Source organism: Scyliorhinus torazame, chromosome 15 (genome assembly GCF_047496885.1).
Source record: "Scyliorhinus torazame isolate Kashiwa2021f chromosome 15, sScyTor2.1, whole genome shotgun sequence".
Lineage (NCBI taxonomy): Eukaryota > Metazoa > Chordata > Chondrichthyes > Carcharhiniformes > Scyliorhinidae > Scyliorhinus > Scyliorhinus torazame.
In genome coordinates this window covers 156147743-156175282 of record NC_092721.1, presented here as the reverse complement: position 1 = coordinate 156175282, position 27540 = coordinate 156147743, and the positions used below count along the sequence as shown (strand labels likewise).

General features: G+C 53.0%; 1 protein-coding gene across 1 annotated transcript in view; it reads right to left on the bottom strand.

Annotated features, from left to right (window-relative positions):
• The window catches only part of b3glcta (beta 3-glucosyltransferase a), a 348327-nt gene that overhangs the window by 9408 nt on the left and 311379 nt on the right, over nucleotides 1-27540 (bottom strand). The window lies entirely within an intron of this gene.

Genomic DNA, 27540 nt, shown 5'->3' with positions numbered 1-27540 from the left:
GTGAGGATATTCCCAGTGCTGAAGCCCAGCTGTTGGTGTTTGATTGTTGGCCACTGCCTCGATGGTGCTGATGTTTTATGAGTTCAGGCAAACTGTTCAGGCTTCAAAGTTTGATTAAAATGCGATGCAATAATAATCATCTTCTACATGACATGTGTACCCACGAGAATCCACTTGAGTAATATTTTACTGGTAAAAACTGTCATCGTTAACACAGATTTGAAAATCAACTATGTAAGATTCCACATATCACACTAACCAATAAACAACAGTGACATTTCCTTGTTTTTGTTTTGTAAATTGTATGAAATTCTATATTGGTGCCAATACAAAGCAATATCAGCTCATTTTTCAAAACAAACGCCAAACACACGGTATCAACTCACCTGATCCTCAGTAGAAACAGAGGATAAGCCCGAGAATGTGTTATCACATCCACAACTTTGTTGTAGAAATGATCTGTCCATCAATGTGTTACTTGTTCCACATATCAGTGCCATTCTCTGTCTAGAACCCACAGCTGTGTAGGCCCTCCCACACGACCCAATCTCACCGGAACCAAATCCTGGCATCCACATATTACACTGCTGCTCAAGGTGCAATTGACCATCCTCGACTTCCAGCGTGTTTAACCCGCAGTGATGTGTCAGTTACATGCAGCACTCACCACACCAGCAACAAAAACATCAACAATGTGCAAAAGCATTTCTTCAACATTGTCATCAGGTGGCTCATTTGGATCAATGTCGCGCACCAGATCCCACAGGGTCTTCTTGCTTCAAACCGGATTGCCTTCTGGACTCGGACGCCCCCCTGAGCGGTGTTCCAGGACCCAGGTATCTTAGAAAAAATTGTCCTTTCTGGCTACAGAAAAGGAAGGAAACAGCAACAGCAGCCTCCAGGCATTTGCAGCCACAAACAGCAAACACAACCTGCAGCTGTGAAGTACTCTCACAACTAACAAGGCCAGTTCCTCATTAGCAATTGCCATCAACTGTGAAGCTAGAGGCTGCTCACAGTCAAAGGGAGTTAAAGTGACCTTCAGCATAGAACCAAGAGCAGGGCTCTGACTTGGAAGTATTTGGTAGGACAGACAGGCAGCAGCTGTAGTTGCTCTTGTTATGGGCATCCACAATATTTAAAGATGGCTTGAAGGTCTCACAGATGCTAAGCCCTGACTCAACCACACCCCCAAACTAAGGGACGACCCCGACCTGGAACGTTTCAGCCACCCGACCAAGCCCAAACCCCCGAGCATTGGGGCAGCAGCTCCTGTGCCCTTGAGCTGCATGCCGGAAAATGGAAATGGCTCCTCACCTCCTCAGTCCCCCATAGCAGTCATTGCGCCAGCTTCACGTTTTTAAAAAGGAGTATGAAACGGTGCCCACGTGATTTCTCACTGGGGAGCCGGTTAATTCCCGGGTGGCTGTTACGTTCGACTTCAATCTTGCTGATGAGATGGAAATGAATGCAAATGTGGGTTAATGATATGCTCGCCGTATATGGGCATGATCGGGAACTTGCCATCGGGAGTGGGCTGGTTAGACAGCAAACTGATTTGCACCTAGCACGACTCTTGTTTTGGCCTTCCCCACTATTTAACCATTGCGGATGGGCGCAGCGCGATGGTTAAATCGCGCCCAATATGAATTAACGAGTCATCCAGAGCCTGAGCAAATAATTCAAGGATCGTGAGTTCAATGTAATGGCAAACTAAGAATTTGAATTCAGTTTAAAAATAAATAAAAAGAGTGTATTAATAAAAGCAAATCTGTCAGATTATTGTTAACCACCCAGCTGTTTCACTGATGGGCCCAAGTTATTGTGCAACCCGCTGAGGGTTTCGCTGGAGGTGGCCCACCTTTGGCTGACGGTGGGGTTTTCTGGTCTTGCCGTTGTCAGCGGCTTTTCCCATTGAATTCGCTCCTCGCCACCGTGAAACCCACGGTGGGACCGGAAGATCCCGCCGACGTGAACGGCCGGAAAGTCTTTTTGGAAAGTCAAGTTGCCTTTGTTTAAGGTCAGTTCCATTTGTGAATCTACTCTGACATTTGTTCCCAATATAAAATTTTTATTCTTCTACATTTTGTTCATCTTAATTTAACATATCATTAAGTGTGAAGGGACGAGTAAATAATTGAACACTTATCTTTTGATCTTCCTTTCTTCTCAGCAATTTCTTCCACCCATGCTCCCAATTTCCACTCTCATCAAATCCTCGTTTTTCAGAGTCCTCGCTCTGTTTTCAGCCTACTCCACTCAAAGTAAAATGATTGTGTAGGTGCTATCGATGGTTGAGCTGTCAATTTGCCTGCAGTAGTTATGTTAGTGGCATTATTTGAAGCAGTAATTTTTTTATATTAGAGCTGTCACATCTCCTTGATTATGAAACACTGAAGACAACAGCTGTGGGTCTCATCCTCAAACTCGATTTTTTATAGTTTTCCATTGTCATGATTGACTAGCTTGTCTTTTCTTATTAACATTAAATCAGCACAGGCAGAGCAACCCATTAAAATTTTACACTTATCGATTTCTACTCTCTATTTCAATGGGCGGGATTCTATGTCCGGTTACAGGCGCATTTAACAGGGTGATTCTCGTGCCTGCATTGCCGAGAAGGACCCCACTATTCAATGGCACTTTGCTGTTTTTTGGGCCTCGACGAGGAATGCCCCGTCGCGGTGGGACCTTAGTCATTTCCTGCACTGGCGATCCGAGCTCACCAATGCAGGAAGACTACTCGCAACACAATTTTTAAAGGCAGTCCCGATCTTTCAACCCCCTCTCAGCCATTCCATCGCGACCTCTGGACCCTCCCACTTCACCAAGTTACCTCTTCTGGATTTCTCGAGCCCCCCCCCCCCCCAACTCTTATGGGCGAGGCACCCCCTGGGCTCGACCCCTGGCACAGGCAACCGGTCACTCAGGCACTGCCAGCCTCGCATCCTGGCAGTGCCCATGCCAACCTGGCAGTGCCAAGGTGCCCACATGCCAGTAGCAGTGCCATGGTGTGACACAGCCCAACCACCCGGGAGTCCCCAATGGCCTGGGAGAGCCCCTGAGGTGCCGTTACGACTGGTTCATGTTTGTGTGGACCAGTAGTAAGCGGTGCCCTGGCGAGCCTAATGGTTCATTTAAATATGCCTATCTGGATCTCGCCCAGCGAGCTGTTTCAAGCGTTGTGAATCTCGTGAGATTCAACGGCCTCATCCTGACACTAAGTCAGTGCGACGAGGCCGCTGAATCACACCCTTCATTTGGAAACAATGGAATGGATTTTCATTCCCAAGAGGGGTAGCAGAAGTGGAGAAATTTCCCGGCTTGCTGCACCAACCTTGGAAATGAGTGTCCTGAATGGAGGGATCTTTGTTTCAGTTAGAGGGGTGTTGGTGTTGGGAGCTAACAACTTGCGAGCAAGAAAGGCTTACCTTGGTTCTCTTGGACTTGTCCCAGTCGTTTTCTCAATCATTAAGCCTGTTAGTTTCCACCCTCACCCACTGCCTGTACATGCCAACCCTTGTCCCCACCCACCTCCATGCCCCTGGAGAGATCATCTACGCCATGCTCTCTCATATCCTCCATGCCAAGCCATGCTCCAATCCATCCCATGACCCCTCATAGCCCTATGCCAACTTGGTACCAACTTTTGACCTACCCCGTCCCCCATACCCTTCACGTCAACTCATGTTAGCATGGACAGAGGATTGGTTAGCTAACAGGAAAAGAGTGTAAACAGGATCAAGGTGTAACAAGTGAAGTGCTACAGGGAGCAGTGCTGGGGCCTCAACTAATTACAATCAATGGGCGCGATCGAATGGCCACATTGCGCCTGAAAAGCAGCACGCCGCAGCGCAACATAGCCAACAGAAGCCGAGAGGCCCTGCTCCCAGTATCTACCCGGCTTGCAACACCCCGTGAGATCTAATGCGACATTGTGATGTGAAATCACTTTTTGGAAAATCTGCGTATTAGAGCAAGACAGCTAGTCTCACTTAATAAGCAGTTTCATGAGGCACCCGAGACATTGGGATTTATTCCCTTCGCTTTGGAGACCTCGGACAAGCACCATTCAGTCTTGGTCTCCACAAATGGGAACCAGATGGAACGGCACTCGTGAGTGTCTCCCAGAGGATCAGAGGCCCCCAGGTGCTTGCCCTCTGGGCAGGGTGGCACCCTGGCACTGCTGGTGCCACAAGGAAGTCAAAGGTTATCAGTGGTAGGCGGAATGTGGAGTTAAGGTCACAATCAGAACTGCCATAATCTTATTGAAGGACCAAGAAGTCACGAGGGGTTGAATGGCTTACTGCTACTCCCAGTGCATATGCTCATAGTTCACCATGTTCACCCAATATCCACTTTCAGCAGAACTGACATGAACTAAAAGAAAGTCCTAAATATCTATTAGAGTTTAATATTTACAAAAGTCTCATTTGTGAAAGCGCATTCAAAACATATAAATTCCTCAAGTACATGATCCCTTAACAAAACAAACTTGTTTGCAAAATCCCACATCAAAGACAGTTAGGTTGTGTCAACAAAAAGCTATTGAAGCTACTAGAACAGATTTCTTTCAATTTTCACAAGGAGACAGTTCTATTCAATTTTTAAAGCGATGGCCATTAAATTACTTGATAGCTGACAATTCTACAAATCTTAAATTTCTTTCAAGAGAAATGTGAGTGGGTGGCGGCATTGTGGTATTGCTATTGAACTAATAATCTAGATACCCACTGCAGTGCTCTGGGAACCCGGGTTCAAATTTCACCATGGCAGATGGTGAAATTTGAATTCAATATAAATCTGGAACTGAAAGTCCAATGACGACCATGAATCGATTGTTGTAAAAAACCCATCTGGTCCACTCGTACTAATCCTTACCTGGTCTGGTCTACATGTGATTCCAAATCAAAAGCAATGCGGCTGATTCATAAGTGCCCTCTATAATTGTCTAGCAAGTCACTCAGTTCAAGGACTATTACGGATGGGCAATAAATGTGGCACCTACATCCGATTAATTAAATAAAAGCATTTATGATATCTCAATAAATCTGTAATTCTCACGCTGCAGGATAAGGCTCTTGCTCCAGTGAAAATTGGGTCCGTTTGAACTCAGCATTTGAGTGCGCTGGGGAATGGATGCTTTGTTATTTTCAGGACATGTTTGTGTTGGTGGAAGGTGGGATAGGAAATAACTTATGCATGTGGTTGTCAGATGGGTGGGCTCCGACTGCTGCAAAATGTTATGCACAGAGTAGAACACCATGACAATTCTGGAGATGCTGGCTGGTGCACATTGAAGGATGGTGAAATTTGAATTCAATAAAAATCTGGAATTAAAAGTCTAACAATGACCATGAAACCATTGTCGATTGTCGTAAAAACTCATCTGGTTCACTAATGTCCTTTAGGGAAGGAAATCTGTCATCCTTACCTGGTCTGGCTTACATGTGACTCCAGAGCCACAGCAATGTGATTGTCTCTTAAATACCCTCAGGGATGGGCAATAAATGCTGACCCAGCTAGTGACACCCATGGCGTCACTGTGTCGCAGTGATTAGCATTACTGCCTATGGCGCTGAGGACCCGAGTTCGATCCCAGCTCTTGGTCACTGTCCGTGTGGAGTTTGCACATTCTTCCCGTGTCTGCATGGGTTTCACCCCCACAACCCAAAGATGTGCATTTTGGCTGGATTGGCCAAGCTAAATTGCCCCTTAATTAGAAACAAATAATCGGGTACTCTAAATTTATTTTAAAAAGCTTGCGACACCCACATCCCATGAATGAATAAAGAAAAAATAAATTCTTCCAGATTGGTTCAGAGATCTGAAGCACAACATCAGCATGTCAATGGCTTGTTCGCTGGGGCTTTTCACAGTAACTTCATTGAAGCCTACTCGTGACAATAAGCGATTTTCATTTCATTTCATAATAATAATTGCTTATTGTCACAAGTAGGCTTCAATGAAGTTACTGTGAAAAGTCCCTAGCCATTGGCCATTATATGGATCTCACTGATTGACTCCTGCGAGTTTTTGGTTGGGTGGGTGACATTGTGGTCAGCTGTCCCTCAATTCAAGGATGACGTCTACTCAAGGTGGCATGTTTCTGCCATGAGCCTTCTCCTGTGACTCAACAGGCTCATTTTCAATTTGCAGATCTTTGGGCATAAGTGGCAGAATGTCCATGAAGTAATGGGATCCTGAGTCCAGGATTTGCTTCCTATTCTTTCCTCTTCTGCCACTGCGCTGCCTTTGCTCTGGGACTCAAAGTGTGATCCACTTTGATGGACAGGTTTTCGCCATTCTGAATGATTGGTAGCAAGCTCATCCCGGTCATTAATGTCAATGCTTCAGGAAGAGCTTCAGTGTTTTTGAAGTGTGTGGTCCATACGTGCCTCCAGATCCAAAGCAATGTGGTTTACTCTTACCGCTCATTGAAATGAAACAGTAATTAATACCACGCAGTTCAAAGACGATTAGGGATGGACAACAATTGCTGGTCTGGCTAGTGATACCCACGTCCCATGAACAAATAAAATAGTCACATTTTTTCAAGTGGGTATCTCTTTTCTCTAAACATGCAGTTGGTAACCCTGCTTCAAGGTGCAAAGCGGTCAGGGAGGATAGAGTGTCATAGGTGGAAAGCATTGTGGCAGCTGCCCAAATATTTTGTGCACACGTATATTTTTTGTGCGTTCACACCAGCTGCACACATAGAAGCCTTTGTGGCTGTTGCAAACCTCTGGATGATCTAGGGGAGCCTTAATTGCCACAAATGTGCAGTCAATCATGTCCTTCAGCTGTGGGAAGTTAGCTTTTTTAAATTATATCACGGGAAGCATTTGTTGCCCATCCCTAACTGGCCTTGAACTGAACTTTTTGCTGGGCCATTCGAGAATCACATGTAGGTCAGATTGGATAAGGATGGCAGATTTCCTTAAGGATGTTCATGAACCAGATGTGTTTTTACAATAAGTGATGGTAGTTTTGTGGTCACCATTACGGAGACAAGCTTTTCAATTCCTGATTTTATTCATTGAATTTAAATTCCGCTAGCTGCCGTGGTGAGATTTGAACCCGGTTAAACAGATTAGCCACAGCCACAAACTTGAGCTCCAGCTCATTCTGACTGGTCTCATCGGTGACCACTGCAAACAACTCTTGTCTAGACATTATGGTTTACCAACTCTGAGATCATGCAAATGTCTCTGGCAAGGGCCTCGGAAGGATCCAGAGGCAAAGGAGTTGAGGGCAGTGGCAATTTTGACAGGCACCTGTAAAGCATGGCCACCGGGTCCCCTTGGCAGCAAGTCCTGTTCCAGCAGGCCACAAATGCCTGTCAGCATCTGGTGCAAGACCCTGTGCTGGGGCTGGTTTAGCTCAGTAGGCTAGTCAGCTGGTTTGTGATGCAGAACAAGGCCAGCAGCGCGGGTTCAATTCCCGTACCAGCTGAGAATTCTGAATTCTCCTTCCGTGTACCCGAACAGGCGCCGGAATGTGGCGACTAGGGGCTTTTCACAGTAACTTCATTGCAGTGTTAATGTAAGCCCACTTGTGACAATAAGGATTATTTATTATTTACTTATTTATTACCACCTCAGACATAAGGGTGAGGTTTCAGAACTTAATGGCCTATTGTCCTGTCACAGCGGCCTGTGTTCTTGTCTGTTTTCACAGGTGAATTCCAAGAAAGACTAAAATCCAATGCACTGACAGTTAAATTACAAAAGCCATGTTAATATTAGTGGAATTGACCAACTAATTGACTTCCTGCCTTTACCAAGAGGATTGCTTGCACACAGCCTAACATATTGCAGTTAAATACAGAAGTCAGTGCATTGGAACAGGCTTCTCGATGCGCTGTCAATTTCCCCAGCTCTTATCTCCCACCAGCTCCCAAAGTCGTGCGCTTCTGCACGATAAAATTCTGCTCATTATTGCCAAACAGCAGGTCAGCGGTGTGAAATTTTCCCTTCTCCGTGAAAGAGGGAAAATGGAGAAGCTGAGATTTGATGACCGTATTCGTCAGTTCAAATAAAAATTGACTGTAATTGAAGTAATTTTGCAATCACTTATTTGAAAGCCTGCAGAAATGTCACGTTATTACCCAGTGGGAAGCACATGAAGGAATGAGTACAGATATCAATAACAAGGACTCTTGCACAACCAAAGTTAAGCTCAAGGCTCACGGTAATTTTTTAAAAAATTGTTACGTAGTAATAAAGCTGACTAAAAGCTTGAAGGCAGTACTTAAGTTAATTAAATGATTATTTTCACAATGAACAAGACTAAACTCATGCGTCTCTGCAAATATCGACACAGTTGATTTCTACTATAGCTCTCTGGGACTCTCTTTTTTGGTTCCACTCCTACAAATCTGATTTTAGGCACAGCAATAGTGTCTCTTCCCATCCCTACACTGCAATCTCAGAGATCACCAAGGATTATTCTCTCATTGCCAATGATGTTCATAGCCACATCATCGAATGGCATCAGTTTAGTGTCAGACTGCTTCCTGTTGTTGAAGATCCCTTTGATTGGGTGCCAGTTTCTTCTGAAAGATGAGGAACAATGTTTTTTTTATTTAAAAAAAAAAATAATTTTTATTAAAGGTTTTCATAAAATATCAACAACAAAATGAGAAAGAACAAAGAACCCAACAGGGTTAAGTACAAAACACAATCTAAAAAAGCAACCCCCCAAACCCCTCACCCCTTGTACATAAATAATAAATTAACATTAACACCCCAACGTAACACAACAGGTGTATACACCCCCTCAGACCCTTCAGTGTAAATAACATAAACAAAAATAAAGTACACCCCCTCCCCCGAGCTGCTGCTGTCATTGACCAATGTCTATCGTTCTGCCAGAAAGTCTAAGAACGGATGCCACCGCTTAAAGAACCCTTGTACCGACCCTCTCAAGGCGAATTTCACCCTCTCCAATTTAATGAACCCTGCCATATCGCTGATCCAGGATTCCACGCTTGGGGGCCTCGCATCTTTCCACTGAAGGAGAATCCTCCGCCGGGCTACCAGGGACGCAAAGGCCAGAATTCCGGCCTCTTTCGCCTCCTGCACTCCCGGCTCCTCTGCCACCCCAAATATTGCGAGCCCCCAGCCGTGTCTGACCCTGGATCCTACCACCCTCGACACCGTCCTCGCTACGCCCTTCCAAAATTCCTCCAGCGCTGGGCATGCCCAGAACATATGGGTGTGATTTCCTGGGCTCCCTGAGCACCTATCACACCTGTCCTCACCCCCAAAAAACCGGCTCATCCTTGTCCCGGTCATGTGTGCCCTGTGCAGCACCTTAAATTGTATGAGGCTGAGCCTCGTGCACCAAGATGAAGAGTTCACCCTCCTTAAGGCATCTGCCCACGTCCCTTCCTCGATCTCCTCTCCCAACACCTCCTCCCACTTACCTTTCACCTGCACCACAGAGGCCTCCACCTCCTCCTGCATCACCTGGTAAGTTTCCGAGATCTTCCCCACTCCCCCCCACCCCCCCGAGAGCACCCTGTCCTGTACTGTGCGTGGCAGTAGCCGCGGGAATTCCACCACCTGCCGTCTGGCAAACGCCCTTACCTGTAAGTACCTGAAGGTGTTCCTAGGGGTGGAGCCCGTACTTCTCCTCCAGCTCACCGAAGCTCGCGAACTTCCCGTCCACAAACAGGTCCCCCAACTTTCGTATCCCTGCCCTGTGCCACCCTGAAAACCCTCCACCTGTTCTTCCTGGGGCGAACCGGTGGTTCCCCTGTAATGGGGTCCACGCCGAGGCCCCAACTTTCCCCCTATGCCGCCTCCACTGCCCCCAAATTTTGAGGGCCGCCACCACCACTGGGCTCGTGGTATACCTCCTTGGAGGGAGCGGCAGCGGCGCCGTTGCCAGCGCCCCCAGACTCGTACCCACACAGGACGCCGTCTCCAGCCTCTTCCATGCAGCCCCCACCCCCTCCATCACCAACTTGCGCGCCATCGTCGCATTGGCGGCCCAGTAGTACCCACAGAGGTTGGGCAGTGCCAGCCCCCCCCATCTCTACTCCCCTCCAGGAACACCCTTCTCACCCTCGGAGTCCCTCGTGCCCACACAAACCATTATACTCCTGTTAACCCGCCTGAAAAAAGCCTTCGGGATAAACACGGGGAGGCACTGGAACAGGAACAAAAACCTTGGGAGCACCGTCATTTTGATTGACTGCACCCTACCCGCCAAGGACAGCGGCTACGCGTCCCAACTCTTGAACTCCTCCTCCATTTGCTCCACCAGCCTTGTAAAGTTAAGCCTATGCAGGGCCCCCCAGCTCCTGGCCACCTGGACCCCCAAATATCTGAAGCTCCTCTCCGTCCTTTTTAGTATGAGCTCGCCAATCCCCCTCTCCTGGTCCCCTAGCTGAACTACGAACAGCTCGCTCTTCCCCATATTGAGCTTGTACCCCAAAACTCCCCGAATTCCCTAAGGATCCTCATTACCTCTGGCATTCCTCCCACCGGGTCCGCCACATACAGCAGCAGGTCGTACGCATAAAGCGACACCCTATGCTCCTCCCCACCCCGCACCAACCCCCTCCAGTTCCTCGACTCTCTCAGTGCCATAGCCAGGGGTTCAATCGCCAGTGCGAAGAGCAGGGGGGACAGGGGACACCCCTGTCTCGTCCTTCGGTGCAACCGAAAGTACTCGGACCTCCTATTTGTGGCCACACTCGCCATCGGGACCTCATACAACAGCCTAACCCACCTGACAAACCACTCCCCAAACCCGAACCTCTTCAGCATCTCCCACAGGTACCCCCACTCTACCCTAGCAAAGACTTTTTCAGCGTCATCGCCACCACTATCTCCGCCTCCCCCTCCCTCGCCGGCATCATGATAACGTTCAAAAGCCTCCGCACATTCGTGTTCAACTGTCTCCCCTTCACAAACCCCGTCTGGTCTTCATGGATGATCTGCGGCACACAATCCTCAATCCTCGTGGCGAAGACCTTCACCAGCACCTTGGCATCTACATTTAGCAAGGAAATCGGTCTGTAAGACCCACATTTCAGGGGATCCTTGTCCCGCTTCAGGATCAAGGAGATCAGTGCCCGGGACATCGTCAGGGGTAAAGACCCCCCCCCCCCCTCTCCCATGCCTCATTAAAGGTCCTAACTAACAGCGGGCCCAACAGATCCATATATGTTTTATAGAATTCGACCGGGAAACCGACCGGCCCCGGTGCCTTGCCCGCCTGCATGCTTCCTATCCCTTTGATCAGCTCCTCCAGCCCAATCGTGGCCCCCAGTCCCGCCACCAGTCCCTCTTCCACCTTTGCAAACCAAAATTGGCCCAGGAAACGGCCCATCCCTCCCTCCTCCCGTGGGGGCTCGGATCGGTACAATTCCTCGTAGAAGTCCCTGAGGACCCCATTGATGCCAACCCCACTCCGCACCACGCTCCCTCCCCTGTCCTTCACTCCACGGATCTCCCTAGCTGCGTCCCGCTTCCGAAGCTGATGCGCCAGCATCCGGCTTGCCTTTTCCCCATACTCGTAAATCGCCCCCTGGGCCTTCCTCCACTGCACCTGCACCTTACTGGTGGTCACCAGGTCGAATTCGGCCTGGAGGCTGTGCCTCTTCCTCAACAATCCTTCCTCAGGCTCTTCCGCATACCTCCTGTCTACCCTCACCATCTCCCCACCAGCCTCTCCCTCTCCCCCCCGCTGCTTGTGGGCCCTAATGGAGATCAGCTCTCCCCTCACAACCGCCTTCAGTGCCTCCCATACCATCCCCACTTGGACCTCCCCGTTGTCGTTGGTCTCCAAGTACCTCTCTATACTCCCTCGGACCCGCTCGCTCACCTCCTCATCCGCCAACAGCCCCACCTCCAAGCGCCACAGCGGGCGCTGGTCCCTCTCCTCCCCATCTCCAAGTCCACCCAATGCGGGGCGTGGTCCGAAATGGCTATTGCCGAATACTCGGTATCCTCTACTCTCGCTATCAGCGCCCTGCTCAAAATGAAAAAGTCGATTCGAGAATAAGCCTTATGGACATGTGAGAAGAATGAAAATTCCCTAGCCCCCGGCCTTGCAAATCTCCAAGGGTCCACCCCTCCCATTTGGTCCATAAATCCCCATAACACTCTAGCCGCCGCCGGCTTCCTGTCCGTCTTAGACCTGGAGCGATCCAGTGCCTGATCCAACACCGTGTTAAAGTCTCCCCCCATTATCAGGCCCCCCACTTCCAAGTCTGGGATCCGACCCAACATACGCCGCATAAAACCAGCATCATCCCAGTTCGGAGCATACACATTGACCAGTACCACCCTCTCTCCCTGCAACTTCCAACTTGCCATTATGTACCTACCGCCATTATCTGCCACAATGCTCGATGCCTCGAATGACACCTTCTTTCCCACCAAGATCGCCACCCGCTTAACCGGCCCATTCAGTCCCCTTACATTCCAGGTTATCAGCCGGATCAGGGGGCTACCCGACCCCCTCCCCCGCCGACTAGCCATGATCCCTCCTCGGTCAGCCACGCGCCCGCACCCCACATCCAGCCTGTTCCCCACAGCGGCATACCACTGCCTCGACCCCCCCACTCGCTCCAGCTCCTCCTTGACCTTAGCAGCAGCAACTCCATTCCCCCCCACCCACCCACCCCGGATAGGACCCTTCCTAGCTGGTTTAATCCCCCCATTGCACTTCCACAAGTCATCTGACTCCTGCTGACCCCGGCCACTCCCGCCTCCCCTTCGACTCCTCCCATTGTGCGGCACACCCTCCTCTCCCGCTCCCCATTCACAAGCTCTCCCCCTTCCCCCTCCGTTCTAAGCGCGGGAAACAATCCTCGCTTCCCCGCCCCCCCCCCCAGTGTTCGGCACGGGAAAAAAGCCCGCGCTCTCCACCTACCAGGCCCCGCCACCAACCAAAACAGTGCCCAACCCGCCCGATCCACCCTCCCCTACCCGAAAGAGGAAAACACAGAGAAAAAGAAACCCAAAACAATGCAAAGCCCCACAAACCAAAAATAGGCATAACGGGCGAAATTCTCCGTTATCGGCGGAAACTCCGCCGATCGGCGCAAAAAACGGCGCAAATCCCACTTGCGTCACGTCATAAAAATGGGCCGATAGTCTGCGGCCCGAAATGGGCTAGCAGCGACGTAACGGGATCCGCGCTTGCGCAGTGGTTCACGCCGTGCAGCGTCATACGCGCTGCACGGCGTGACGGCTCATAAGGCCGCGCAGCTCCCCCCCACCCGACCGGAACAGCCGACCGCAACACCCGACTTGATGGCTGGCCGTCGCTCAGCCCCGAGGTTCGAGTCACGCGATGTGGAGGCGCTCCTGGATGCGGTGGAGCAGAGGAGGGACGCCCTGTATCCCGGGCACGGCCGCAGAGTTGCCCCACGCCACAGCCGGCGTCTGTGGAGGGAGGTGGCAGAGGCCGTCACCGCTGTGGCCCTAACACCACGGACAGGCACCCAGTGCCACAAGAAGGTGAACGACCTCGTCAGAGCAGGCAGGGTGAGCGTCCCCCATATCCCCCCTCCCCCATATCCCCCCCTCCCCCATATCCCCCCTCCCCCATATCCCCCCTCCCCCATATCCCCCCTCCCCATATCCCCCATCCCCCATATCCCCCCTCCCCCATATTCCCCCCTCCCCATATCCCCCATATCCCCCCTCCCCCATATCCCCCCTCCCCCATATCCCCCCCTCCCCCATATCCCCCCCTCCCCCATATCCCCCTCCCCCATATCCCCCCTCCCCCATATCCCCCATATTCCCCCCTCCCCCATATCCCCCCCTCCCCCATATCCCGCCTCCCCCATATCCCCCCTCCCCCATATTCCCCATATCCCCCCCTCCCTCATATCCCCCTCCCCCATATCCCCCCTCCCCCCCATATCCCCCCTCCCCCATATCCCCCATATCCCCCCTCCCCCATATCCCCCCCTCCCCCATATCCCCCCTCCCCCATATCCCCCCTCCCCCATATCCCCATATCCCCCCTCCCCCATATTCCCCCCTCCCCCATATTCCCCCCTCCCCCATATTCCCCCCTCCCCCATATCCCCCCCTCCCCATATCCCCCCCTCCCCCATATTCCCCATATCCCCCCCTCCCCCATATCCCCCCTCCCCCATATCCCCCCTCCCCCATATCCCCCCTCCCCCATATCCCCCATATCCCCCCTCCCCCATATCCCCCCCTCCCCCATATTCCCCCTCCCCCATATCCCCCCTCCCCCATATCCCCCCTCCCCCATATCCCCCATATCCCCCCTCCCCCATATCCCCCCCTCCCCCATATTCCCCATATCCCCCCCTCCCCCATATCCCCCCTCCCCCATATTCCCCATATCCCCCCTCCCCCATATCCCCCCTCCACCATATCCCCCATATTCCCCCCTCCCCCATATCCCCCCTCCCCCATATCCCCCCTCCCACATATACCCCATATCCCCCCTCCCCCATATCCCCCCTCCCCCATATCCCCCCTCCCCCATATCCCCCATATCCCCAAGTGAATCCAGCCCTAACCTTAACCTCTGCAATGCACGCGCAACCGATGGCGTGCATTCATATACCTGCCTAACACTGTTGCCTTTTACCCCTGCCACCACCCCCCCCCCCCCCAGGAGAAGCGCGCACACAACAATAGGGAGCATGTGAGGACTGGAGGAGGGCCCGCTGATGAGAGGCCACTGACCGTACACGAGGAAAGGGCCCTGGAACTGGCTGGCGGACCTGAGGACCGGGAGGTTGCTGATCCAGAGGTCGGGGCCCCACGAGCAAGTGAGCCACCAACAGCCCGTCCCCATATCCCCCCTCCCCTATATCCCCCTCTCCCGTATCACCTGATCACTGCCTGATGTCTAACCATGCATGCTTCATTGTGTATCGCAGGACCAAACGTCCAGGCACCCATCCCCGCAGATGCAGACCGCCCGCAGGATGCCCCTGGGAGACCACGGGAGACGGAGAGACCCGCACCCTCCAGCATGCGACGCCCGCAGGATGCGCCTCCGAGACCACGGGAGACGGAGAGACCCGCACCCTCCAGCATGCGACGCCCGCAGGATGCCCCTCGGAGACCACGGGAGACGGAGAGACCCGCACCCTCCAGCATGCGACGCCCGCAGGATGCCCCTCGGAGACCACGGGAGACGGAGAGACCCGAACCCTCCAGCATGCGACGCCCGCAGGATGCCCCTCGGAGACCACGGGAGACGGAGAGACCTGGAGCAACAGGGAGACGACACCCCCGTCACGTGCGGGAGCGACCACCCAGCGATGAGGGGGGCAGCCACAGGCCCCCGTCACATCCGAGCCAGGACACCACTACCCAGGACACCACTATCCAGGACACCCCTACCCGGGACACCACTACCCAGGACACCCCTACCCGGGACAGCACTACCCGGGACAGCACTACCCAGGACACCCCTACCCGGGAAGACGAAATACCGGACAGTGACTCAGAGTGGATGGGTGGAGACGAACCCCCACCCCAAAGTGCCATGGACTCAGAGTGGGACGAAGAGCACGACACAACGCCACTGCTGTCACCAACACCCTCCACCATCGCAGAAACACTCACCACGGTTGGGCACTTTAGTGATGAGGCGTCTGGTACACTCACTGGTGCGCACAACACAGCCGTCCCGGTACAGCAGGTGGAGGTAGGAGCAGCAGAGGGACCGGGCGGTCGGAGGGCAGCCCAGGCCAAGCGAACATCTGCCGCCCAGATGGATCCCGGGTTCCTGCAGTTACCACACCCACACATAGATCCGATGCAACCACCGACACGGAGACGAGCGAATAGGGTGACGGGTGGCTTGCGGCGGCTGCGGTCGCAGGTGGAGGAGTCCACCCGCGTCCAGGAGCTGGGAGTGGTCCCGGTCATGCGTGCCACCCAGGCTGACACCGCACGGGTGGCGTCCGCGGTGGAGGCAATGGGTGCGACGGTGTCAGACATGGGGAACGGTTTGCGAGGCCTGGGGCCTTCCGTGCAGGCGGCGTCTGTGGCCCAGGAAATGGCTGCCCTCTCACAGGAGGCCATGAGCCAGTGCCAGCGCCAGATGGCAGAGGCGCTCAACGCCATAGCCCAGTCTCAGCAGGCCATGGCCCAGTCTCAGCAGGCCATAGCCCAGTCTCTGCAGGCCATGGCCCAGTCTCTGCAGGCCATGGCCCAGTCTCTGCAGGCCATGGCCCAGTCTCAGCAGGCCATCGCTGAGGGCATCGGCGCCAGTGGCCATGTGCGAGCTGGCGTCGCACTGTCGCAGACAGGGTTCGACAACCCCCTGGGCTCCATGGCTGCAAACCTGCAGACCCCTGTCGATACCAGCACGGGCCTCCAGGACTGGCAGCGCCAGATGTCGGGGGCGCGTCGGATGGCCAGTCCGTTCGCATCCCCCACCCATGTAGAGGCCTGGGGGCCATCGGGCACCCCGAGGGAGGAGGAGGTGGTGTGGTCCGTCCCGGCTCCCTCTGTAGGGGAGGTCCCGGTACACCGCGACACCTCGGACTCCCCCCCTTCCGTCCCAGGTGCATCGGGTGGGCAACGGGCAGGACAGGCTGGCAGCTCGCCATCCCAGTCGCCCGGGCCGCAGCCTGGCCCATCTAGGCCAGGACGCCCCAGGAAACGGCCGCCAAAGGGATCCAGTGTCAGAGGGCAGGAATCACAGGAGTCCACCTCCAGTTCTGCTGTACCGTCTGGGGAACCACGTAGACGTAGTCAAAGGGCCCGTAAGGCCAAACAATTAGACACTGAGTAAGTTGGCACGGGTGCAGGGCACAGATGAGTTTTAGGCGCTAGGGCACGTGCATGAACTCCTTTGGTTATTAAAGTCAATGTTACACCTACCGAAGCTGCCTTTGTGCTCTGTCCAAAGTGTGCGGGGGTGTCATGTACGTTGAGCGCAAGTGTGTGTGTGAGGGGTGGTCTTACCTCAGCCCCAGGTGAGTCTGCCCCCTTCCCCCTGGGCCGCCATCAACATCCCCCGGGCAGAGGACGGGACCGTGCGCTGCAGTGTCACAGCCGCATGCAGGGATGGTCCGGGTGGATGGTGGTACTGTGGCCATGGGTCAGACATAGTCCAACGATGTAGAGCCAGGAGCTCATCGGAGGCGGGTTGTCATCATTCTCCATGGCCTGCGATAGACACGCGTCCACCCGCAACTGGGTGAGCCCGGCCCGTTGTGCCGCCGGTGGATCGGCAATTGGGGGTGGGGGGGTGGTGTGCATGCGGGTGGGGTGTGTGGGGTTGGGGAGGGGGGTGATGGTGCTGGGTGGATGGATGGGTGGGGGGTGTGGGTGGTCGGCTGTTGTCATGGTGTGCGGTCTGTGGCCATACTACCCGATTCCCACGCCCATCTAGTCAGTGAAGCGGTCGTCTATCAGTCTGTCCCGTGCCCGCTGGGCCAGCCGGTAACGGTGGACAGCCACCCGTCTGTGTCTACCCCGTCTGCCCTGACCATTGCCCCCATCCCCCTCATCTGGGGAGGACTGGGCCTCTTCCTGCTGCTCCTCCACTCCGCCCTCCTCTGCCTGCGGCACATCGTCCCTCTGCTGGGCTATGTTGTGCAGGACGCAGCACACCACAATGATGCGGCCGACCCTATCTGACCGATACTGGAGGGCGCCCCCAGAGAGGTCCAGGCACCTGAAACGCATCTTCAGCACGCCAAAGCACCTCTCGATCACTCCCCTTGTCGCTACATGGGCATCATTGTAGCGGTTCTCCGCCTCATTGCGTGGCCTCCGTATAGGCGTCATCAGCCACGATCGCAATTGGTAGCCCCTGTCGCCCAGCAACCAGCCCCTCAGCCGGGGATGGCGTCCCTCGTACATGCCGGGGATGGATGACCGCGACAACACGAATGAGTCGTGTACACTGCCTGGGTAACGGGCGCAGACGTGCAGGATCATCATGCGGTGGTCGCAGACCACCTGTACGTTCATCGAATAGGTCCCCTTCCTATTAGTGAACACGGCCCTGTTATCTGCAGGTGGCCGCACGGCGACGTGCATCCCATCGATCGCGCCCTGGACCATGGGGAACCCGGCAATGGCAGAGAAGCCCACGGCCCGGGCATCTTGGCTGGCCCGGTCCACGGGGAAGCGGATGTAGCGGTGCGCCATGGCATAAAGGGCATCTGTCACTGCCCGGATGCACCGATGCACCGATGTCTGCGATATGCCGGACAGGTCCCCACTCGGTGCCTGGAATGACCCCGTTGCATAAAAGTTCAGGGCCACCGTAACCTTGACGGACACGGGGAGAGGGTGTCCCCCGCCAGTGCCACGCGGTGACAGGTGTGCCAGCAGGTGGCAGATGTGTGCCACGGTTTCCCGGCTCATCCGGAGTCTCCTCCTGCATTCCCGGTCCGTGAGGTCCTGGTATGACTGCCGGGGCCGGTACACACGGGGCGCCCTCGGGTGCCTCCGTTGCCGTGGGGCCGCGACGTCCTCCTCCCCCTCCTCGTCCTGTCGGTCAGGTGTCCCTCCAGCCTAGGCGGCTGCCGCCTGCCCCTCTGCGGCAGCCTGCGCCGCCTCTCTGGCACGCTCCTCCTCCTCCTCCTCCTCCTCATCCAGGGCAACATAGACATGAGCGGCTGCCACCACGGCGGCCAACATCGCTGGATGATCTGAAAACATGACGACCTGGTGGGGGGGGGGGGAACGACGACATGTCATCATTGCCCATATCCCCTCCTCCCCCCAGCCAGGTGGCATGGACCGCATGGGTCCAACTGTTGGAGGCTGGCACCTGGCCAGGTGGACCAACTCATTTGCCCTCCCATCACCCACCCCGGCACGGACCCCCCCCCCCCCAACCTCCACCCCAGCACGGACCCCCCCCCAACCTCCACCCCGGCACGGAACCCCTCCCCAACCCCCAACCTCCACCCCAGCACGGACCCCCCCCCCCCCAACTTCCACCCCGGCACGGACCCCCTCCCCAACCCCCAACCTCCACCCCGGCACGGACCCCCTCCCCAACCTCCACCCCGGCACGGACCCCCTCCCCAACCTCCACCCCGGCACGGACCCCCTCCCCAACCCCCAACCTCCACCCCGGCACGGACCCCCTCCCCAACCCCCAACCTCCACCCCAGCACGGACCCCCTCCCGGCACTCCCCCGGAGCCCAGCCTACTCTAACCACCCCCCCCCCCCCCCCCGCCGCACACACACACAAGCCGAGACACACCTCTCCTCAGGCAATCAGTCTGCGGCCACGCCATTTCCTGCCCCAGAGCCAACCCCCCAGGCCGTCACTCACCTCCTCGCTGGTCGGCGTGAGCCTGGAGCACCGGGTCACGCCGATGAAAAGGAGGTTTGATTGACGTCGACGTGAACGGTCATCACGTCGACGGGACTTCGGCCCATCCGGAAGGGAGAATATCGGCAGGCCGAAAATCGGCTGCCTTGCGCAGACCCGTGACATTCTCCGCGGCAGCGGCGCCATTAACGCCCCGCCGACTTTTCTCCCTTCGGAGACTTCGGCGGGGGCGGGATTCACGGCGGCCAACGGCCATTCTCCGACCCGGCGGGGGGTCGGAGAATGACGCCCAACATATCCACCGCAGTCCCCAATCGCCCATCCCGACCCTCAGTCTGTGTCCAACTTCTCGGCCTGAACAAAGGCCCACGCCTCCTCCGGAGACTCAAAATAATGGTGCCGGTCCTTGTAGGTAACCCACAGTCGCGCCGGCTGCAACATGCCAAACTTCACCCCCTTCCTGTGCAGCACTGCCTTCGCTCGATTGTACCCGGCCCTCCTCTTCGCCATCTCCGCACTCCAGTCCTGATATATCCGAACCTCCGCGTTCTCCCACCTGCTGCTCCTCTCCTTCTTGGCCCACCTGAGCACACACTCCCGATCGACGAATCGATGGAACCGCACCAGCACCGCCCGCGGAGGCTCGTTAGCCTTGGGCCACCTCGCCAACACTCTATGGGCCCCTTCCAGCTCCAGGGGCCTCTGGGAGGACCCTGCTCCCATCAGCGAGTTCACATAGGCCCCCACGTCCGGCCCCTCCAGCCCCTCCGGGAGGCCCAGAATCCGCAGATTCTTCCGCCTCGACCGATTCTCCATCTCCTCGAACCGCTCCTGCCATTTCTTGTGGAGCGCCTCGTGCGCCTCCACCTTTACCGCCAGACCTAAGATCGCATCCTCATTGTCAGAGATCTTTTGTCGAGCCTCTCGGATTGCCACCCCCTGGGCCGTCTGTGTCTCCAGCAGCTTATCAATAGAACCCTTCATCGGTTCTAGCAGGTCCGTTTTAATCTCTCTGAGGCAGCGCTGGATACCCTCCTGTTGCTCCTCCGCCCACTGCCTCCACGCTGCCTGGTCTCCGCCTGCTTGAGGGCCCTGAAAAGAGCCCAAAAGTCTGTTTTTGCGGGAGCCGCCGAATGTGCGACTTAGCTCCGCGTAGCCGCATACGGAAGTCTCGAGAGGGAATCCTTTTGGCAGTGTTCGCTTCACCAATGTGCCCCAAAAAGTCTGTGGAAACTCCTGAAAAAGGTCTGAGCATCCGTTCCAGATGGGAGCTGCTGAATGCGCGACCTACTCCTCCATGGCCACCACCGGAAGCCTCGTCCCCGCTTCTTCAATGGCCTTGGTAGATCTTTTCACAGTTGTTCCTTCTGCTGCTAGAATTCACCTTTAATAGAGGCCCTCAAGTCAGCTTGCAGCTTTAAGCTTGCCCTTCCCCCGCCTGCATGCTGGACGAGGCCCCTCTCTCCCCTGCAATTACAGCCAAATGTTTTACTGTTTCTGCCGGGTCTGGTAACCAAAAGACATACCATTCCTGGGGGACACTGTCAGGGGAATGTTGCAGTCTTCTTCCCACACCGGGAAATGTCAAACAAATGCCGTGAGGGCCCTGTAAAAGAGCTCAAAAATCCGTTCCAAGCGGGAGCTACCGAATATGCGACCTAGCTCTGCATAGCCGCACCCGGAAGTCGATGAGGAACAATGTTAACGTGCGCATCCCTGAAGAGTTTTGAAGATATACAAGGCAAAGTCCCTGCTGTGAGAAAGAGCAGGAAGTGCAGCTGGAGAGAAAATGGTTATGGGGGGGAAGTAGCAGGTGGTGAATGTCTGAGTACGCACAGGAGACGGTGTAATGAAATGTCCTTTGTGACTAGAGAAAAAGTACAGGAATCAAGGGAAAGAAGAGTTGAAATTTTGAAGGGGAACAATACCATGGCAGTCCTGTTGAGATCATTAAGTTTCTTCCTGCACTTCAGCAAGGTCCTCGAAATAATCTGTGTCGTGTTAGGTACACTGGCTGCAACTGGATGCAGCTTAGATCAGAAAGATACTCCAGACCTTGAAGTTAGTTCAATCAGGTTTATTGAACCAGGAGCACAGTTAGCACAGTTCTGAGTTCGACTCTCTGCTAACTTAAATGTGGTTACTCTGTCTGACTGAACCAGACTAGCTCTTAGTCAAGTGCTGGAGGTGTGAGATTGTCACAACACCCTTGACTGACTCTCCAGATGTTCATTGAAGTGTTGGGTACTCTGCTACACAGACGAACCAACATGGTTCCGAATGGTCCAACTCAGTTTTCTTTCAAACATCTATTTAGAGTTGTATACTGTTTACTGAGGTTCGATCATAACCCTTGAATCTGTGGACCTACTCCTAATTCTATCTCGTAGTGGCACTCAGCACATGGTGGATGTCTGAGTGGCTTGCTATGAGCTCTGTCCCCTGAGCTGTCTCGTCCTCGAGTGCCCAGGAAGTGTTGTGTTCCCTGTTTTGTACTGTGTATGCTCTTGCCTGTGATTGGCTGTCGTGTTGTGTGTGTGTTGATTGGTCTGTTGATCTGTCCATCAGTATGTGTTTATGTACGCGCTATGATGTTCACCTGGATATCATGACAATCATCAGTGGAAGGAGGTGGAGTGTGAGTGCCTCGTGTCTTTTATAGTCAGATCCCTGCCTGCTTATTGGTCATGTCCTGTTCTCTGTGTCCATTAGCTGCTTGTCTGTATATCAGTATGTGTGTGTCCGCATATCATGGCAATCTGCTCAGCCACCTCTCTTGATTGCTGCTGGCTAACTTGGCAGGGCATCTGCTGCGCAGTGAAAGACATCCATCTTTATCCTCACTTGCTCCTTGAGAATTGGTGGTGGGGGGGGGTACTTTGAACAAAGTCATGTTGTTTGCTTCTTCTTTAACTTGCACACATTTGAAAAATTAACACCATGGCGAAATTCTCCGGTATCGGCGCGATGTCCGCCGACCGGCGCCAAAAACGGCGCAAATCAGTCCGGCATCGCGCCGCCCCAAAGGTGCGGAATCCTCCACATCTTGGGGGGCCCAGCCCTAACCTTGAGGGGCTAGGCCCGCGCGGACTGATTTCCGCCCCGCCAGCTGGCGGAAAAGGCCTTTGGTGACATTGCCGGGCGGCGTGTGCGCGGGAGCGTTAGCGGCCGCTCACGGCATCCCCGCGCATGCGCTATGGAGGGTGTCTCTTCCGCCTCCGCCATGGTGGAGACTGTGGCGAAGGCGGAAGGAAAAGAGTGCCCTCACGGCACAGGCACCCGTGGGGGCACCCCCCGGGGCCAGATCGCCCCGTGCCCCCCCCAGGACCCCGGTAAGAGAGGTGGTTTAATCCACACCGGCGGGACAGGCATCCTAGCAGCGGGACTTCGGCCCATCCGGGCCGGAGAACCCCGGGGGCGGGGGTGGCGGCCGCCAACCGGCGTGTCGCGATTCCCGCCCCCGCCGAATCTCCGGTGCCGGAGAATTCAGCACCTGGCGGGGGCGGGATTCACGCCCGCCCCCGGCGATTCTCCGACCCGGCGGGGGGTCGGAGAATCTTGCCCCATATCTGAACGTAAAGGGATGTGCGTTCCTTTAAGCAGCAGGTGGATTTCATACTCTACAATTCGGCTCGTCTGTTGTATTTATAGAAGACCTTGGTAATTAACCAGACCTCCTGCTGGTCTTCAGATATGCTGGTGGTTCTTGGGCAGGACATCCTCCGTTATGGGTGCATAAACCATGACCCCAAAACTAATTGCGTGATAACAGTAAAATCTGGCCATATATACCAGGGCTGATAGAGGCAGGCATATTCCCAACTCCCCAGCTGGTGGTGGGTGAGGGAAGGCAGGGGTGGAGGACTGCTTTCTACCCAGAAGTCAGCAGAGCCACTTAAATGGGATATTAAGGGGTATTTCCCATCGCTGCTGGCAATATATCACAGCAAGCGTGCTCTGTGCTTGGTGGTCTCTCTCAGGCTGGAGGCCCACATCCCAGCCAACAGGAATGGCAACCACCCCACCCCACACTCGCTGGGGCCTACATGACTAGGGCGGGCCCTGTCAGACCCCACTAACCTATTTGGGAGAACAATCAACTCCATGGTGTTCTCTTCTTCTAGGAGCAGTCTGAGCAGTGGGCACCAGGTGCAGTGGTGCTATTGAGCTACTGGTCCTCTTGAGTTTACAGCAGTTTCTGGGGGCAGGTAGCTTCAGAGGGATGGTGGCTGTATCGGCAACTAATTAGTTGTCTGCCCCTCGTAAAATGTGGCCGGGTATCCTGCTAATGGCCGAGGCTGCAACCTCCAATGCCGTGAGAGAATTCAACCCAAAGTGGGGACTTTGAACTTCCCTTTGAACCTGGTGTCATGAAGCCGACACAAATTCCAGCCCACAGTGTGTGCCTTTGAAAGCAGTGATTTTGACTGACCTCCTACCACCACAATCATCTTCCTTTGTGCCGGGTACAAAAGCAGCGGAGGGTTTTCCCCGATTCTCAATCACTCCAGTTTTGCTAGGGCTTCCTGATGCCATACTCGATCAATTACCTGAAGAGAAGAGAATTCCTGGGCTACAGGGTAACAGCCGGCGAGCAGTAACTCAGTTGCTCTTGTAGAAAGTTGGCACCAATCTGTAAGGCCAAATAGCCTTCTTCTGCGCCATAAATATCTGCATTTCTAAGACTTCAGACAATTTGTGGGTGAGTCAGATTCCTCTCGGTGTTGACAAGGAAATCTCTTCCTGTTCAGCAGTTTCAAAATTTATCTCAGCTAATTCGATTTCATGCAGCCAAACAGACTCATTTCTGAAGTATGTCAGTTTCCTTTCTGCTTCTTCTTGTGCCTTGTGCTGATAATCAAATTCAGTAACCATTTGGAACCATTACATTCTCGTAGAATAAAGCTCAAAAGATATTCATTCTTTCTGTACTGAAGGATTGCAGTCAAGTCATAACATCCTGTAATATCCATGTCAGTCTGGAAAACAGGAAAGATTGATCTCCATTCAAAAGACTGAGAACTCAGGACTGGCTTGAAAAGAAGGACTGCAGCGATTCAAGCAGGCAGTTCACCACTATCACCACCTTCTCCCTGGCAATTAGGGACGGGCAATAAATCCTGGCCTAGGCAGTGTGCCCACATCCCATGAATGATTTTTAAAAATGATCCAATTTTCTTTTGAAAGCCATGATTGCATCTGCCTCCATCACACTCTCAGCATTCTAGGTCCAAACTGCATGCTGCATGAAAATGCTATTCCTCATGCATCCTTTGGTTCTCTTGCCATCCACCTTAACTTATTGGCCCCTGGTTCTTGACCTTCCACCAATGGTAACAGTTTCTGCCTGTCTACTTTGTCTAGACCCCTCCTGACATTTAACAATTCTATTTAATTTCTTTTCAACTTTATCTTCCCTAAAGAGAACAGCTCCACTTCATCAGTCTATCCTTGTGACTGAAATCTCTCCCTCCCTTCTTGTAAATTTCCGCTGGACCCTCTCTAATGCCTTCATGTTTTTCCTACAGTATTGCGCTCAACATTAGCCACGCTACTTCAGTTGAGCCCAAACCAGCTTTTTACAAAGATTCACCAGAATGTCATTACTTTTGTTCTCTATGCCTCTATTTATAAAGCCCAGGGTCCTGGAAGCCATTTTCTCAACCTGCCCTGCAGGAGCATTATTGAACAGGGAGGTTGTTCTGAATTATTTGTTCTCAGAATGTTGTCTGGCAAGGCTGGGAATTGATTGCACCTCCCTAGTTATGCTCAGAGGGTTTTGCTACAGTCTCAAATTAAGGGGTCGGCCCTTTATGATTTAGATGAGGAGAAATTTCAGAGGGTTGTGTATCTTTGGAATTCTCCAACAAAGAGTGCAGTAGACGACCAGTCATTGGGACTGGAGATACACAGAGGCTGGACGTAGGAGGATGGTAGACTTGCTTCTCTAAAGGACATTAATGATTCAGTTCCGTTTTTACGATAACCTGAAGCTTCAGGATCACTTCTTCTTCCAGCTTTTTGTCTCTAGATACTTAAAACGGAATTCAAATTCACAGCCTGCCACGGTTGGGTTTAACGCAGGAATAGGAGGAACACTCTTGCCCCAGATTCAGAGGGAAGTAATTTGCCTTATTTGTTGCCCCTGCATTCTCGGGGGTGGGGGGGTTGCACCCTGAGAACCTAAAGCAGGTGTTAGTAAAGGGCCTGCATCTGCCTCTGGCGTGGTTAGAAGCCGTTTCTGTTTCTGTATCCAATATAGTTGGGAGCACATTACCAGTTCGAAGTGTGCACATGATTCTTGCTGGGGGTCAGATTTGCATTAATGCGGAGGGAAGCTCGAACTAAAACATTCCCAAACTCAGCAGACATGTCTCCGTATAATTTGTCCATGGAAGCACTATTTCCACTCCAGGGAGACATGTGGGGGCAGGATCGAGTCTGGATCACTGACCCCAGAGGCAGATCAGAGATGCTCACGGAGGTGTGCAATTTCCATTGCTGCCTGGTTAGGAGTCCCACCTCTATTCTCTGAGACTTGGGCCCAGTTGTATTCAAGGCTGTTAGGCCCTCTACCCCTCACAACCCCACTCCCATGCCCCTTCAAATCTCCCATTTCCCCCAAAACCTCCTTTCCCCTTACATTCCTCCCATGCCCCCCACCCCCTCCATGTCCACTCACCTAGTATGCACTTTGTATACTATGAGCCACATAATAACAATGTAAGATCTTGAAATTCTCACTAAAGAAAATCCATTCAGAAATTTGCTTTGAAAAAAAAACCTGCTTTTCCCACAACCGTATAAAAGTGTCAGTCGAACACTGCTAGAAGCTTTGCCTAATTTCACATCTCTTAATCATGTCCATATATGGGTGGCATGGTAACACAGTGGTTAGCATTGTTGCTTCACAGTACCAGGGACCCAGGTTCAAGTCCTGGCTTGGGTCACTGTTTGTGCGAAGTCTGCACGTTCTGCCCATGTCTGCGTGGGTTTCCTCCGAGTGCTCCGGTTTCCTCCCACTAGTCCTGAAAGATGTGCTTGCTAGATGAATTGGACATTCTGAATTTTCCCTCGGTGCACCAGGACAGGCGCCGGAGTGTGGCAACCAGGAGATTTTCACATTAACTTAATTTAAGTGCTAATGTAAGCATACTTGTGATACTAATAAAGATTATTATTAAATCAACATACCAACATTGAAAAGAGGAAGAACTACTACTTATAGTCTCAGCTAACAGTCCACTTTAGCCTGTGCAAACAGATCTCTGCTGAGCTGATTCCATCAGCGGGCCTTGAAGCTCAGCCAAGCATTCATAATAAGGCCATCTGGAGAAGCAGATGCCTGACCATTTGTTTTTGTTGATACAGTTTATAGATGGTGTCTATTTACACATGCTGAAGTGGAGTTTTTGATTTGGTGAAATGAAGTCTTTATGAGGTTATAATAAGCTATTCTTTCTTGAATTATTTTATTATTTGTATCTTTATTTGCACAAGACTAAGATGTGAAGTGAGGTAAAAGTCTGTTGTTGATAGTATTGACAGCTCTGTTTGATTGACATTTTTATAGAATTACAAGAGCAGCAGTTTGTTCAAAATTTTTTTTGAATGGGTGTCTTTATTAGTACATTTTAAGGTTTGCCATTGTTATTACATTGTTCATTGGTTCATAGTGCACGCTGAGTGGTCATGGAGGATTCATGGGAACCATGGAACGGCATGGGGGCATGGAGATCATATGGAGGGCATGAAAGGGGCTTGGAACGAGTATGGGTAAGACCTTTTAAACATCCCTTTCAAGTGCTTCCCGACTCCAGACTTTGGTTTACGAATCCTCTGAGCGGCCGTGAACAACACGTCCTGGAAAAGTTGGCCCAACTCCACGGAAATTATAGGGAGAATGAGATGCCTACCCCTACAATGAAACTAGCCAGGTTGGGGATGCAGGGTACGGGCTCGCTACCTGAACCTTTATCCTGTGCTGGTTGAAATTGTTGATGCCAGGAATTCCAGAATCAGGTCCTGCTTGCCATTTTTACAGGCTTCCAGATTCTGGGAAAATCCAGCCTCTATCATTTGAACAGCTGAAGTGTTCCTGTACACTGGGGGAGAGTCAGACATATTACTGTGGTCATAGCTTGCTTTGGGTCCATGCTTTAACAGAAATGGTACTAATCGGAGACAAGTGATGTTTTGCATCACCAATCTCCGAACAATATAAAAGGGTAAAATAAAAAATTGCCCACCTTTACTCAGCTTC